General features: G+C 57.1%; 1 non-coding gene across 1 annotated transcript; it reads left to right on the top strand.

The window, feature by feature from the left end:
- Positions 1-10,541: 10,541 nt before the first annotated feature.
- Positions 10,542-10,614, top strand: TRNAA-AGC (transfer RNA alanine (anticodon AGC)). The gene has a single exon. It is a non-coding gene; the product is annotated as a tRNA-Ala (tRNA).
- The last annotated feature ends 5,943 nt before the right edge of the window (positions 10,615-16,557 follow it).

Here is a 16,557-nt window from a genome sequence, read left to right as displayed (position 1 = left end):
CTGCTATCAGGTGACTACAGAGGAAGAGCTGGAATGGTATTCGTCTGTTTGTTCCCCCTCTTTTCTGGGTCAGGGGGTCGGCTGGTTTGGTTACTATTTACTGACGTTTTGGTGCAGGGCCAATCAAGTGTTGGCTGCCTTACTGTGCAGAAGGGCAACACCCCTGTCCTGACTGTGCCCTGAGCGAGGAGCCACTGCAATCATGATCCATGGTACACAGCTGTGAATTGTGCTGTGTGTAGAGGATGGAGAAAGTGCATGAAAGGCTGGAAGAGCGTGTGGTTGGAGGTCAGGATTTTCCTGTAGAGTTCTATGGCTTGTTAATTTTGGCGCCAAAGCGGAGTGCAAAACTCTGCTCAGCTAAGGATGTAGATGTGCGATTGTCGAGGTAGTGAGAATCCCTCAGGTGCCTGTACCCAGCCCTGCTAGAGCTGGAGAAGATCTTACACTGTCGGAAGACACAAGGCTGAGTTCTCCACAAGCGGTCTCTTACACAATCCAAGGCAGCACTTTCCCTCTCATGACCATATTTCCATTTGCTGCATGCGGGACACATGGTAAAATTAGTCAGGTTTGAGCAAGCTCACTACCAAGCCAGCAGACCGCAGTGTGCAGGGTCACACGCCCACCCCAGATTTCGCGTTCTTTTGAAGTCGGTCCTCCATTCCCGGAATGGGAAGAGCGCCCTCCTTCAAAAGAGAATTTCGAAAGAGAGCAAGTGTAGATGCTCCGTGGCCCACTCATTCGAAAGGGGGAGTCCTCCATGGCGGCAATCAGCTGGCAGGTGGCGGCGACGCTCACAGCACAGACGAAGCTCTATGGTTCTAGTGTCAGGCCATGCTTAAGAGGATGCAGGCTCCCAGAAACCCTCAGGCAGGAAGCTGAGAGTGTGAAGCCACCAGTGAGGCCACACTGCTCTCCAGCTCACCAGCCACCACGACCGACAGCCAGTCCCCCACACCACCCAGACCTATAACCAGCCACCCAGACCCCCGCCCACCCCAGGGGACTTCCAAAGACAGCGGGGAGTTGTCCCAGGAGGCAGGCCAGGCCCTGAAGTGTCGAGCCCCCTCCTGGACAGAAGCTGAGATCCAGGACCTCCTCTCCCTCTGGGAGGATGAGGAGGCCCTCCAACAAACGGGGGTCCTTCGCTGCAATGCAGTCGCCTTCCAGAGGCTGTCAAAGGGACTGCTTGGCCGTGGCCACCCCACCTGCACACTGGACAAGGTCCAGTGAAAGGTAAAAGAACTGTGGCAGGGGTATTGCAGGGCCCAGGACGCAGTCAGGCGGTCGGGGGCAGCCCCCACAAGCTGCCCCTACTACAAAGAGCTCCACTGCCTCCTGGGGCTGAAGTAGGCCAGACCCCCCACCGTCTTCCTCAACACATCCGTCGGGAACACAGACCCAGAGATAGCGACCGAGGGCGAGGAGCACCCGGGGTCGTTCGCCAGCACCAGGTGACCACGGACAGCACAGCCACTCAACCCCACCAGCGATAACAAGGGCTCAAGTGAAGGGGCCCTCATCATTGACCTTCCATCCAGGCCATCCAGATGCGTCCTGTCCGACTGTGCCTCGCCTGCCTTCCTGGGAGGACCCCTAGGTAGATGCCATGCACACCAGCCTCCCCAGTGCTCAGGGAGGGAGTGTCAGGTCCCACCCGGGGTGGCCACAGGCATCCCACAGGTCCACCAGTCCAGGTGCATGTGGACCCTGGACAGCTATGTTCCCCAGGCTCTCAGGGGGATGATGTGTGGCACTCAGCACCACATAGATGGGACAGCATCAGGGGCTGCCCAGACGTGGAGGCAGCAGGGAAACAGCATTGGGGGTGGGTGCATTCCCCAAGGACTGCCAGCCAACCACACCTCTGCAGAGACCCACCCTGTCACCTGTACCTCTCTGCCCCTCTCCTGAGCTCCCATGGCCAAAGCTGCTCATCATGGACTTCCTCCAGGGCCTGCTCCTTGTGCTTCTGCACCCCACCCCCAAGGGCCCTTCCTGTGTCTTCCCCAGCCCTCTGCCCACCAGAGCAGCAGCTCGGGGAACTGAGTGAAGAAGCAGAACTCATGCAGGAAGAGGAGCAGGGCAGGCAGGGACTTGCACCACTGGTGAGTTACCTGGGCCTGTGGTGCTGCATTAGCAGGTGTCCAGGGAGGGAGCCTGTGAGGTCAGAAGGCTTCTGAGGGGTAGATGGGGAGCAGAGAAAGCCCATGAAGCTGCTGTTGGGGCTGGTGCCCTTGGCAGAGGGCTCCTGCTGCTACTTCCTGTGTGAGGTGTGTGTTGCAGAGTTGGGAAGCTGGGGATCCTCACCTCCCCCAGGCCTGCTCTGCAGCCCTTCCCTTAGCCTGGGGTGGTGACTCTGACTTCTCCCTGCCAGCCTCTCAGCCTGGTTTCTTCAGCTCTTTGGGCCTCCTGCCCAGAGCAGCCACAAGAAGGAAAGCAGAGAAGACCTGCCCATGGCCAGCATAGGGCTTGAACCCAAGACCTTAGCATTATTAACACCACACTCTGGCCAACTGAGCTAGCCAGCCAATTACAAAATGTTTCACAGGGGGCCTTTTGGAAAACGAGTAACAGGCAGCTGCAGGGCCACTGGACGGAGATTTCCTCCCCTCCCCCACCAGCCTGGCCTCCCATTTCAGACTCTGTCACCCATCCCCCTCTGCTCTGAGCCCAGCTTGGAGTTCCCTCACCCCGGCTGCCCCCTTCTTCCCTTCCCCCTGCTCCCTCCACCGCTCCTGGGGGCCCCGACCTCTCGGCCCCCAGGTCGTATGCACAGGTGGCGGCCGCCGCCTCGCACCCTACTCCTGCCGCCTCCGCCGGGACTACCATCCCCAACGGTCGCGGCCCCTTCCCCGCGCTCACCAGGAGGCACGGAGTCCGCTGCCTCCTGGTGGCTGCCTCGCCCCACGTGGAGACCTACGTGCGGGCGTTGGCACGGGTGGTGGGGCCCGCGGCCGTGGTGGCGGCCTCCCGGATGTTCGGGAAGATCGTTTTCTTCCTGGCTTCGGAGGCCGCCGCCCAGGAGGCGGTGGAGAGGGGCCTGGCGGTTGGGGGCGTGCACGTGCCCCTGGAGCCGCTGGAAGACCTTGGCGTGCGGGTGGTTTTTTCTTCTGTTCCACCCTTCCTTCCCAACTCTGCCCTTCTGCCCTTCCTCACCGCCCTGGGCCGGCCTTTGACGGTCCTGAGTCCCCTCCCCCTAGGCTGTAAAGACCCCGCCCTACGGCACGTACTCTCCTTCCGCCGGCAGGCCCGGGTCCAACTGCCGCCGGCGGCAGCACAGGGTGGGGTGGCCCAGGAGGGGACTATACTGGTGCCCTATCAAGGGGCCCAGTACCGGGTCTTTTATACCCTGGGGGAGGCCCGGTGCTTTATGTGCCGGGCGGCGGGGCACGTCCGGAGGGACTGCCCCCTGGCCCGGCACGAAGGGGAGTCCGGGACCTCCTCCGACCCGGGGGGCGTCAGCCACGGGATCGGCGGCGCCCCGACCGCGACAGGCCCCGGGACCGACCCTCCTCCTCTCGTCCCGGACGGATCCATCGCCGCTCGGGCGTCGGAGGATGCCCGGACGCATGGTGCCGGGCAAGAAGAAGCAGGCGCTGGCGCCCGAGCGGGCACAAGAGCCGGGCCTGCGGAGGAGAGGGAGGAGGGGCCGGCGGAAGGACCAGAAGAGGGCCCGTCCCGGGGCGGGTCGTCCCTCCCCCTTGCCGCCCCGCCCCCCTCTTACCTCCCTCCCTCCTCGTCGGCCCTGTCCCCTGGCCCCTCCTCCTCTACTGCCCAGCCCGCCCCCTCGGAGGGCTGGGTGCTGGTGGGGGGGAAACGAAAGAAGAAAAGTGCGCGCACCCGGCCCCCCACCCTGTCGGAGGACGAGGTGGAGGCGCCGCGCAAAGCGCTAAAAAGAGCTACCAGCCCAGACCCACCTGCCGAACCCCCGGCTACTGATCATCTGCCGGGGGCGACGGGGGCTGCCGCGGTGGCGGCTGAGAAAGGCGACATCCTCTCCGCCCCGGAGCCAGAGCCTCAGGAAGCCGAGAGGGTTTTTTGTGCACCCGCGCCCTCCCCCGACACCCCTCCGGCCGCGACCCAGACTACTGCTGCGGAGCATCCGGAGGAGGTGAGCCCCAGCCTCGCCCTCCTCTCGCAGGAGGTCGAGGCCCTAGGCCTCACCCCGGTGGCCCTGGACGTGGACAGCATCCTACTGGAGGCCTGCAGACCGTCCATCCACTCACCCCCACTCTCTCCACTCTCCCCCTCCCCATCTACCAGCGACCCCTTGATTACCACCCCCCTCTGCCTTGGGACATCCCAGGAGGCGACCCCCCCCTTAATTAGGGACGACCTCCCCACGGGAGCTGGCCAGCCCCTGGGCGCGCTGGGAGAAGCAGAGTTCCCCATGTCCCCCGCCTTTGGCCCCGAAACCGAAGACCCCAACACCTACCCCCTCGACCAGTTGGCACTTCCTGCCGAGCATGTCGGCACTTCGCCCATACCCCCCTCCCCCGCCCCACCATCCGAGGAAGCCCCTCCTCCCGAGACACCTTCTCTCCATATCCCCACCCCTGCTCCCATCTTAGCCCCATCACCCGTCATCATTCCCGTACCTTCTCCTAGCAAACTCCCCGCCACAGAACTGCAATCCTGCCCCCTCCAGACCCTCCCCTCCCTCCTCTGCCTCCTCCCCCTCCCCCTCATGAACCTCCCCCTCCCCTGATGAGTCTCATCCCCCCTGCCCTCACCCCCACCCCTCCTCCTCCCACCCCTCCCCTTGATCCCTGCCCACTCACACCTGCCCCCGAGACCATAGTCCCTCAGGAGGCCCCCCCTATATCGCCCTCTCCCAGCACTTCCGGGGCTGCTCTCCCTCTGCCGCCCACATCCCCCCCAAAACCAGACCCCAGTCCCCACCCCAACCTTTTCTCTGGCCGTGGGGCCCAAAGCAACATAAGGCCGACGGGTACTGGAGACCCCGAGGCCTCGGCACCCCTTGTGCTGGTGGGAGAGATGCGCCAGTTCTTGGAGGACATTCGTGGCTCCAAGAACAAGGTTGCTCTCGCCCTCCAGCGCTGGGGGGACTTTCATACCATCCTGGGATCCGTGAGGGCCCTTCTCAAGGAGGGCACGGGGACCGGGAGGAGGGACGCCACGGCTTACCAACGGGCCCGCAGCTTCCGTGACGCCCTCGTCACCTTCGGGGTTGGTCACGGTTTGCTGCGTGGCCCCACGGGAACCGTCGGTACTCCCTCCGGCGAGGATCCTCCCCAGCCCTCCACATGGCGCCGATCATCCTTGCCACTCTGAATGCCGGGGGCTGCGGGTCGGGTCTCCGTAGGTGCCGAGTGCTCTCCTTCCTTCGGGAGGGGGGGTACTCGGTCACCTTCCTACAGGAGACCCACACTACCCCAGCCGCCGAAGCTAAGTGGCGGCTGGAGTGGGGAGACGGGGTCCACTTCAGTCACCTTTCGGCCCACCGGGCCGGGGTGGCGACCCTGTTCTCCCCAGACCTGCGGCCCGAGGTGCTGGGGAGCGTCGAGGTTGTGCCCGGCCGCCTGCTGTATCTCCGGGTGCGGGTGGAGGGGCTGCCTCTCCATCTCGTCAATGTCTATGCCCCGGCACGCCGCCCGGAGAGACCCCCCTTCTTCCGGCAGGCGGCAGCCTTCCTCGACACCATCGATCCTCGCGAGTGCCTGGTCCTCGGCGGGGATTTCAACTGCACCCTCGAGGAGCAGGACCGCACGGGGACCGAGCAGTGCCAGGCCGCTGCGGGCGTCCTCAGGGAGCTTCTCATCCATCGCTCCCTGGTGGACGTCTGGCGCAGGCACCACTCGGACGAGGACGCTGGCTTCACCCGCGTCCGAGTGGTGGGCCATAAATCTGTACACTCCCGGTTGGACCGCATTTACATCTCACGGCACCACCTCTCCCGGGCCCACGCCTCCAGCGTGCGGCCGGCCCCCTTCTCGGACCACCACCTGGTGGCCGTGAAGGCTTCCCTCTCGCTGGGGAAGCGGGGGTCGGCCTACTGGCACTTCAATAACAGCCTGCTGGAGGACGTGGGCTTCGTGGCGTCCTTCCGGGAGTTCTGGCTGGCCTGGCGCGAGCAACGGCGCGCCTTTCCCTCGGCACGGCGGTGGTGGGATCTGGGAAAGGTGCGCGCGCGGCTCTTCTGCCGCGACTATACTCGGGGGGCCAGCCGGCGGCGGGATGCGCTGATAGGGCAGCTGGAACGGGAGGTCCTTGAGCTGGAGAGGCGTTTAGCCGCCAGCCCCAGCGATCCATCCCTCTGCGGCACGTACCAGGAGAAGAGGGACGAGCTCAGGGCCCTCGACGCCCTCCGGGCACAGGGGGCCTTGGTGAGGTCGCGAATCCAACTCCTCCGGGAGATGGACCGCGGCTCCCGCTTCTTCTATGCCCTGGAGAAAAAGAGGGGTGCCGAAAAACACATCCTCTGCCTTCTTGCGGAGGATGGCACCCCTCTTACGGATCCGGTGGAGATGCGCGAGAGGGCCCGCGCCTTCTACGCCACCCTTTTCTCCCCGGATCCGACCGACGCTGACGCCTGCAGGGTGCTCTGGGACCAACTGCCGTCGGTCAGCATGGGCGACCGGGACCGGCTAGAGCTTCCTCTCACTCTGGCCGAGCTCTCGGAAGCCCTCCGCCTCACGCCCACCAACAAATCCCCGGGCATGGACGGGCTGACCGTGGAGTTTTACCGCGTGTTTTGGGACGTCCTCGGCCCAGACCTGCTCAGCGTCTGGGCCGAGGCCTTGCACAGCGGGGTCCTCCCCCTGTCATGCAGGCGTGCCGTCCTCGCCCTGCTGCCTAAGAAGGGGGACCCCCGCGACCTCAGGAACTGGCGTCCCATCTCGCTCCTCAGCACGGACTACAAGATCGTCGCCAAAGCCATCTCCCGTCGCTTGGGGTCCGTGCTGCAGGACGTGGTCCACCCCAACCAGACCTACACCGTCCCGGGCCGCACCATCCTCCATAATCTGTCCTTGGTCTGGGATCTCCTAGAGCTTGGGTGTAGGGACGGCCTGTCGTTCGCCCTCCTGTCCTTGGATCAGGAGAAGGCGTTCGACAGGGTGGCCCACGGGTATCTCCTGGGCACCCTGCAGGCCTTCGGCTTCGGACCCCGCTTCGTCGGGTTTCTCCGGGTGCTGTACGCTGCCTCGGAGTGCATGGTCAAGCTCAACTGGACCCTGACCGCTCCGGTCAGCTTCGGACGGGGAGTACGACAAGGCTGCCCGCTCTCAGGACAGCTGTACGCTCTGGCCATCGAGCCCTTCCTCTGTCTCCTTCGTCGACGGTTGATGGGGTTGGTGCTTCCAGAGGCAGGGCTGCGGCTAGTCCTGTCGGCGTACGCCGACGACATGCTCCTCGTGGTTCAGGACCCGGGAGACCTGGCGCGTCTGGAGGCTTGCCAAGCTATCTACTCGGCAGCCTCCTCCGCCCGGGTCAACTGGGTCAAGAGCTCTGGCCTGGTGGTCGGGACTGCATGGCAGACGAGCCGCCTCCCGCCCGCGCTTCAGGCCATCCGGTGGAGCGCGGGTCCGCTGCTCTATCTCGGCGTCTTTCTATCCGCCACGCATCCCTCTCCGCCGGAAAACTGGCAGGGTTTAGAGGGCAGGGTCGCTGAGCGGTTACGGAGGTGGACGGGGCTGCTCCAGTGTCTCTCCCTACGCGGGAGAGCACTGGTGCTGAACCAACTCGTCCTGTCCATGCTCTGGTACCGCCTCAGCACCCTGGTCCCACCCCCTGGGTTCCTGGACCAGCTCCAGAGGTCAATCCTGGAGTTTTTCTGGCCAGGACTGCACTGGGTCTCTGCAGGGGTACTCCACCTCCCCCCGGAGGAGGGAGGACAGGGCCTGACTTGCATACGCACTCAGGTCCATGTCTTCCGTCTCCGGGCCCTGCAGGGACTCCTCAACACCGACACCAACAGTGCAGATAGTCCGGCATGGAGTACGCTGGCGCACGCTTTCCTCCGCCGTCACCGAGGGCTCCGATACGACCGGCAGCTCTTTTATTTATCCTGGAGAGACCGTCCGCGAGGCCTCTCGGAGCTGCCGGCCTTCTACCAGGACCTCCTCCGCACTTGGCGGCTGCTTGCAGCCTCCAGGTCCTTAGGGGCCACCGCGGGGGAAGACCTCCTCGCGGAGCCCCTGCTACACAACCCCCACCTTCGTGTGCAGGCGGCGGAGTCCCCCATGGTGCGCCGGAGGTTGGTCCTAGGTGGAATCACCAGGGTCGGAGACCTCCTGGACTACGACCGGGGAGACTGGATGGAGGCCCCGGCGCTCGCCCAGCGCATGGGGCTCTCCAGCCTACGCTCCCCCCGTCGCGTACTCGAGGAGGTGAAGGCCGCCCTGCCGCCCACTGCTCACGTCTACCTCGGCCGGGTCCTGCGAGAGGGTGCACCCCGCCCCCCTCTCACTCCTAGCCCTCCGGACCTCTCCGTGGGCCCCCGGCTTCGCGATCCTGCCCGCCCCCCTCCCCCCCACCACCTCAGCCGGCTGCATACCTTGCAGCCGGTCCCCTTCCGAACCGCGCCTAGACATCTTCTGTACGCGCTCGTGCTTCACACGCTCCACTTCCCCACCCTCGTGTCCCGCCCCGACCACAAGTGGCGGGACCTCTTGCCGCCAGCGGAGGGTGGGGAGCCCCGGTGGGCCAGCCTCTATTCCACTCTGGTCCCGCGGCCCGCCGGGGACATCAGCTGGAGAATCCTCCACGGAGCGGTGAGCACGGGCGTGTACCTGGCGCGGTTCACCCCCATCCCAGACACCTGCACCTTCTGCGGCATGAGGGAGAACCTGGCGCACATCTACGTTGAGTGCGCCAGGCTGCAGCCCCTCTTCCGGCTCCTCCAGAACCTCCTCTTGAGGTTCTGGCTGCACTTCTCCCCGCACCTCCTTATCCTGTCACACCCTATCCGCGGCCCCACAAAGTCACGGGACCTCCTCGTCTGCCTCCTCCTGGCCATGGCCAAAATGACCATCTATAAAACCAGGGAGAGGAGGCTGGCAGAGGGGGCGACCTGCGACTGTGGGGCCTACTTCCGTTTCTCCCTTCGCTCACGAATCCGGGCAGAGTTCCTCTGGGCGGCGTCCACCGACTCCCTGGACACCTTCGAGGAGCGGTGGGCGCCGTCCGGGGCGCTCTGCTCGGTATCCCCTTCCGGCTCCCTCGTTCTAAACCTTTGACCCTCACTCCCGTCCCTGCTTTTTTCCTTTGTTGTCCCCCGTATTCACTTGGTGACTGGGTGTTTTTAGTGGGCCCCCCCTCACTGTGAGAGGGGCCTTTTAGCCGTGGGCAGGCCATGCCTGCCCCCCCCCCAGTAACACCAATAGGAACACAGACAGACCCCAAACCCCCATGTACGTTGTGAGCTTCCTGGGGGGAGGGGGGCACAAAAGCAGCTCCCTTTGATTGCTTGGGCAGGAAGTTACAAGGACAGCAGGTTTATTGGACAATGGGGATATTGATCCCACTACTTTGTGTATGCTAAGCAAGCACTCTACCATTTGAGCTAACTCCCCTCTGGAGAAAGGTATGTTTTGCCCCAGCCACCTCATTGCTGACTCCATATGTCCCTGCAGCTCCCCTGGCTCCTGTCCAAAGATGACCCTTGTTAGCCCAGTTCCTACCAGCTGGCTTGCTGAGCTCTTTAGACATAGCTGCTAATAATGCCATGGTGAGTTTCAAGCTCTATGTGAGCCCTTGGGGCATCATGATGAAGTGGCCTGGCTACTGTGGATGGGGAGGTTCCAGCACTCACAGGGAGCTGTACAGTGCCAGCCTTGTGGGAGGGCTCTGTGGGAATCCCTGCCTGCATCACAATGCCACTGCCTGGGGGTGCTGGTGCCTGGCAGCCTGGCTTTGCAGTGCCTGCTGTCCTCTGACCATGTCACCTCCCTGGGCTCAGAGTTTCACTGATCTACATCGGCAGGTGATATACATGCAACAGGGGTGGCTCTGTGAATTGCAGAGGTCTGTAGCATGTGGTGCTTTGGCAGATGCTTCATTCCTGAGAGCAGCTGCAGAAGAGATCATGGACAGTCAGTGTCTGTGGGAGGAGGGGTTCACTTTGGGGCTCTGGAGCGTATTTTTATGCTTTTAATTACTGGCCATGTGTGTGATTTATTTCGAGAGCTGTTTTCGGAGTGCCCCATCTGGGTGTGTTTACTATCCAGAGCTGTTAGAAAGCACGCACCAGCACCCCCAGGCAGTGGCATTGTGATGCAGGCAGGGATTCCCATAGAGCCCTCCCAACAAGGCTGGACCTGTACAGCTCCCTGTGCGTGCTGGACCCTCCCCATCCACAGCAGCCAGGCCACTTAGTCAAGATGCCCCAAAGGCTCACCTGGAGCTTGAAACCGTCACCGTGACATTATTATCACCACTGTCGAAACCGCTCAGCCAGCCAGCTGATTGGAAACGGTTTTACAAGTGTCATCTTAGGAAAGGAGCCAGGGGAGCTGCAGGGACATATGGACTCAACAATGAGGTGGCTGGGGCAGAACTTTTTTTTAACCCAAGGGGAATTAGCTCAAATGGTAGAGCGCTTGCTTAGCATGCAAGAGGTGGTGGGATTGATACCCACATTCTCCACTGCAGACTTCTCTTCCAAGGCAATGTGAGACCTCTTCCTGGCTGCTCTCCATGGAGAGGGGCCATTTGGAGGTGTCTCTGCTCAGCTGTGTGTGATGGTGCAAAAGAGCACTTTGAACATCTTCTCTCCCACCTGCTGTGGGGATTCTGACCAGTGGGGGAGGGGTAGAAAGCTAATTCCAGGGACCCTGCAGCTGCCTCTTACTCCTTTCTGAAAGGGCCCTTGTGAGCTGTCACTGTGCAGGCTGGCTCGCTCTGTTGGTTTGAGCGTGGTTCTCCAAACACCAAGAGTGGGGTCCCAGTAAAAGGGAGGGCCAGAGCTGACAAGGTCTATTCTGTCCAGGTGGAAATGACCCATGAGCAGTAGTTTGGATGAAAAGAGGAAAAAACAAGTCAGATCACACAGGGGGATGTGGCCCATTGTCAGAGTCTAATGTGGAGCTGTTAACACCCAGGGCAGAGAAGCTGCTTTTTTTTAGGAGCCAGCCACTCCCAGTCTCTGTTTAATCCTTGGTTGATGGAGTTAAATTTGCAAATAAATTGCAGCTCAGAGATTTCTCTCTCGATTTGATTTTTAAAATGTCTTTGTAGTAGGACTGCTACTTTGAAATCTGTTCTTGAGTGTCTAGGGACATTGAAGTGCTCTCCCACAGGTTTGTTTACATTACCCTTTCTGATGTCTGGTTTATGTCCTTTTAGTTTTTTACATAGAGACTGTCCAGTTTGGCCAATGTAAATTGCCGTGGGGTATTGCTGCTGCACGATGGCATATATTGTATTAGTAGATGTGCAGTTAAAGGAGCCCCTGATGGTATGGTTGCTGTTAGGTCCTGTGAGGATATTCATGGTTTAGATATGTGAGGAGAACTGGCAGCAAGGTTTGTTGCAGGGCTTGGTTCCAGGTTTAGAGTTACTGTGTTTTGATCTTTAGTTGGTGGTGAGGATTTGTTTCAGGTTGGCAGGCTGTCTGTAGGAGAGGACAGACCTGCCTCTCAACGGCTGTGAGAGTGAAGGATCATTATCCAGGATGGTTTGCAGATCACTGATGATGTGTTGGAGAGGCCTTAGGTAGTGGCTCTTTGTGATGGCCAGTGGTGTTGTCTTGTTTTCCTTGCGAGACCTGTTTTGGAGCAGGTGGCTTCTGGGTACCTGTCTGGCTCTGTCAATCTGTTTCCTCACTTCCTTTGGTGTCTATTGTAGTTTGAGGAAAGCTTAGTAAAGGTCTTGTAGATGTTTGTCTCTGACGGAGCAGAGCAAATACGGTTGTACCTTCGTGCCTGGCTGTCTACAATGGATCATGTAGTCTTCTCTGGATGGAATCTGGAGGTGTGTAGATAAGCATAGAGGTCTGTGGATTTTCAGTATAGGGTGGTATTTATGTGACCATCCCTTATCTTGCGCACAATAGTGTGCAGGAAGTGGATCTCTTTCCTTTAAAGGATCTCTATCCTTTAAATCCGCTTTGGTACCAAATGACTGGAAGATGGCCAATATAACGCCGATATTTAAAAAAGGCTCTAGAGGAGACCCTGGCAATTATAGACCGATAAGTTTAACATCAGTACCAGGCAAATTAGTAGCAACACAAGTAAAGAATAAAATTGCAAGGCACGTAGAAGAGCACGAATTGTTGGGCAAAAGTCAGCATGGTTTCTGCAGAGGGAAGTCGTGTCTAACTAATCTATTAGAATTCTTTGAAGGGGTTAATAAACATGCGGACAAGGGGCACCCAGTGGACATAATATACCTAGATTTCCAGAAAGCCTTTGACACAGTCCCACACCAAAGGCTTTTATGTAAATTAGGTGGTCATGGGATAGGAGGAAAGATCCTTTCATGGATCGGGAATTGGTTAAAAGACAGAAAACAAAGGGTGGGAATAAATGGTAAATTTTCACAATGGAGGAGGGTAACTAGTGGTGTTCCCCAGGGGTCAGTCCTGGGACCGATCCTGTTCAACTTGTTCATCAATGATCTAGAAAATGAGGTAAGCAGTGAGGTGGCAAAGTTTGCAGATGACACCAAGTTGTTCAGGACAGTCAAAACCAAAAGGGATTGTGAAGAACTATAAAAAGATCTCAGCAAACTGAGTGATTGAGCAGCAAAATGGCAAATGAAATTTAATGTGGGTAAGTGTAAGGTAATGCACGTTGGAAAAAATAACCCACATTACACATACTACATGATGGGGTCAAATTTAGCTACGACAGATCAGGAAAGGGATCTTGGAGTTATAGTGGATAGTTCTCTGAAGACATCCACGAAGTGTGCAGCGGCAGTTAGTAAGGCAAATAGGATGTTAGGAATTATTAAAAAAGGGATCGATAATAAGACAAAAGATATCATACTTCCCCTATATAAAACTATGGTACGCCCACATCTTGAGTACTGCGTGCAGATGTGGTCTCCTCACCTCAAAAAAGATATATTGGCATTAGAAAAGGTTCAGAAAAGGGCAACTAAGATGATTAGGGGCTTGGAACGGGTCCCATATGGGGAGAGGCTAGAGAGACTGGGACTTTTCAGTTTGGAAAAGAGGCGATTGAGGGGTGATAAGATAGAGGTATATAAAATCATGAATGGTGTGGAGAAAGTGAATATAGAAAAATTATTTACCTTTTCCCATAATACAAGAACTAGGGGACACCAAATGACATTGATGGGTAGTAGGTTCAAAACTAATAAAAGGAAATTTTTCTTCACACAGCGCACAGTCAACCTGTGGAACTCCTTGCCCGAGGAGGCTGTGAAGGCGAGGACTCTATTAGGGTTTAAAAAAGAGCTTGATAAATTTTTGCAGGTTAGGTCCATAAATGGCTGTTAGCCAGGGATAAAGTATGGTGCCCTAGCCTTCAGAACAAGGGCAGGAGATGGATGGCAGGAGATAAATCACTTGATCATTGTCTTCTGTTCTCCTTCTCTGGGGCACCTGGCATTGGCCACCGTCGGCAGATGGGATGCTGGGCTGGATGGACCTTTGGTCTGACCCAGTATGGCCATTCTTATGTTCTTATGTTCTTTTGTGGACTGGTCCAGACAAAGGTTGATGGTGGGGTGGAAACTGTTGAAATCCTGATGGAACTCTTCAAGAGCCTCCTTCCCAATTAATGACGCAGTTGCAGATGTCCTTGTTCTTTCAGCGAGCTTTCTGTGATATTAATCTTAGTTTCTATATATACTGTATGATACTTTTATCTTTCCCAAATCCCACTTGCTTGCCTGTTAGATGTTCTTTTATTTTTATTTCAATCTCTCCATCAGTATTATCAGCAGTAGTATGCCTAGATGACTTGTTAGGGCAATCCTTCTGTGCACTTCCTTTCTTGTGTATTGTCAGTAGTGCGGTTGTTGTCCGTTCCTTAGTGGACTTTCCTTCCTTCCATGCAATCTCACATAGTCAGTGTATTTCCTGACACATACTTTCTCTGGTGTATTTGATCATCTCTCGTATGATCTTATCATTTCTCGGGCATTTGTTTTTCTTTCGTCGTACCACTACTCTTTCTACTTCTTTCCTCAAAATATCAGATAAAGCTCTGCTATGTGCCCACACCTGACTCCCTGCCAGCCCAAACACTTGGGGCTTCCCAGCTTTGATGGCGTTTGGATCTTATAAGGAAGGATCTCCTTATAAGGAGGAAGCTCAACTTGTGCTGAGTGGGGTCATGCAGACCAGGCAGAGCTGTGAATGACTGAGCCCAGCAGCACCAGCTGAATCTCCCTCCAGGCAGGAGGAAGTGTGCAGAAGGCTTTGGCAAGGAGAAGTCAAGTGCAGCTGGTGTGTGTTGGGGGGGGGGGCGGGGGTTGGTTTTGTTTTTGTCTAAAACTGTGGTATGTGATGTTTACTTTTCCTCCAAAGATGAGTTTTGCAAGGCCGAGTGTTGCTCAGGGAGTAAGAAGTCTTGAGCTGAACTCCCTGATGCTCCCACCACAGAGTGTGTTTGCTGCTCTCCCTGACTTTGTGTTCCCTGCGTTTCTCTTACCAACATGTACCAACATTGCCCAGATGCTTTGCATATTGGACAGACTTCTAAGTCCCTTAGACAAAGGGTTAATGGGCACAAAACAGACATCAAAACACTCCAGATCCACAAACCAGTTCGTCAACCTTTTAATGTGGTGGACCATTCTATTAATGACTTAAGAGTATGCATGTTACTGAAAATTTTTTTTCGCACCTCTATTCAAAAGGAAACAGCTGAGTTGTCTTTAATATTCGAATTTGGCCCATTAACACGTGGTTTGAACCGGGATGGGAATTTTCTGAGCCACTAAAGGGGCTCGTTTGCATAAATTGGCTTAATCTAATTCTTGACCTCCCTGCCCCCCCATACTCCTCTACTCTCTGATGTGCTCACCTTGAACATGTTTTTCTGATTTGTCGTCCTTGACTACTGTGTTTGGTTCTGTTTGCCTTACATATCGAGTATGTTCTGGTTTGGCTGTGGTCTGAAGAAGTGAGTCTGTCCCACGAAAGCTCACCTCAGGAATTATTTTGAAAGTCCTTAAAGTGCTACTTGACGGACTTTTGTTTTGACAGAGTGGTTTGTGACCTGTTCCGACTGGGAAGTTGGTTTCCTGCTTCAGGGCTGTGAAGAAAGCTTGGAAATGACCTTGGAAAGGTGAAGTTAGGTGCAGTACTTATCAGAGCACCGGCTGTTGGTGGCTTGTTGGTCTAGGGGTGGGAGAGCTCCTGGGCTCAAGTCCCTTCTTCTGCCTTTCTCTGATCTCTTACCAAGACATCTGGGGGGACTGATGTCTCTTTGCATGTTTTCCCTCTGTTCATTTGCTCAGGATGATGAAGCAGCCTTTTGCTACTGGATGGCTCAGCTCAGGCATTACTCTGTCAAGATGTGGTCCTCCCAACATTTAAGTCCCTCCTGGTCATTGGGACAGCACAGCTTGCTGGCGGAAGCCGCAAACATCCAGCTTCTGCCTCTGCCTTTTTCTGGATGACTTGGTATTTCCCCCTTTCTGGGCTACAGTCCTTTAATTCACTGTCACTCCCACAGTGACCCAGGTAGTCCTCTTGTTCCCTGCCACAAGCCACATCTATGCCACACCCTCTGTGACTGTTGGGGGAATCCCTCCTTCTGGTTGTAGCTCAGCATGGACTCCACTTCCAGCACTTCTGGGCTTTCTCTTCTCAGCTTTCCCTTCTCCTTCCCTGGACTGCTTCCTACAACTCCCCTTCATTTAGCTGTGCTGGCTATGAACCCTCAGCCCCACAAGGGGCTGTCCTTTACCTGAAGCCTCTGTATTACCAGCTTCCATCCCTGATTTATAGCCCCATCTGCTCCTGCTGACAATCTCTGCTCCCAGCCTCTTCCTGCAGGTGCAGCCTGGGCAGTGATTCAGCCTCGCTGGCCACCTTCATCCTTGCAAGCCTGTGTTGGGAAGACTGGTTTGGTGCATTCTGAGGACTGAAAGTTTTTGTGGTCTCTTCATGTGGTTTTTTGCTCTCAGTGTTTGTTCTTGATCTAGGTTCTTTTTTGTGGTCTATCTGAGCAGCAGGGGACATGCCAGGCAGCTCTTCCAGGTAAGAAAACCCTCATCCTCTTCACTCTGGCCTCTCTGGGAGCCCCAAGGTTTACTCATAAATGAGTCTTTTGGGGCAGGAGTCACTGCATGGACTGCTCATTCTTTCATTCTCAAGGCAAGTTCCTGACCCCTGCCTGTGGGGCTGGGGTTAACCTGGCTCATTCAAGTCTTGCTTTGGAGGCTCTGGGCCAATGCATGGTGCTCTGCAGCTGGGATCTGTCAGGGACTTTTCTCTGCTGTGTTGGTCCTTTCTTCAGCCACCACTTGTGTGTTCAATGGAACAGAAACCTGAGCCTTGCAGGCTGGGAACTGATCTCAGCTGAGGGACAGATTTCCTCAGTCCTGGTACATTTGCAGAGGAAAATTTTAAGAATTGAAGTCCGTTTCAGACATCCAGGGCAA

Source organism: Carettochelys insculpta, chromosome 1, assembly GCF_033958435.1.
Source record: "Carettochelys insculpta isolate YL-2023 chromosome 1, ASM3395843v1, whole genome shotgun sequence".
In the NCBI taxonomy this organism is placed as follows: Eukaryota; Metazoa; Chordata; order Testudines; family Carettochelyidae; genus Carettochelys; species Carettochelys insculpta.
The sequence above is the reverse complement of the archived record's forward strand: the minus strand, read 5'-3'. Positions and strand labels throughout refer to the sequence as shown.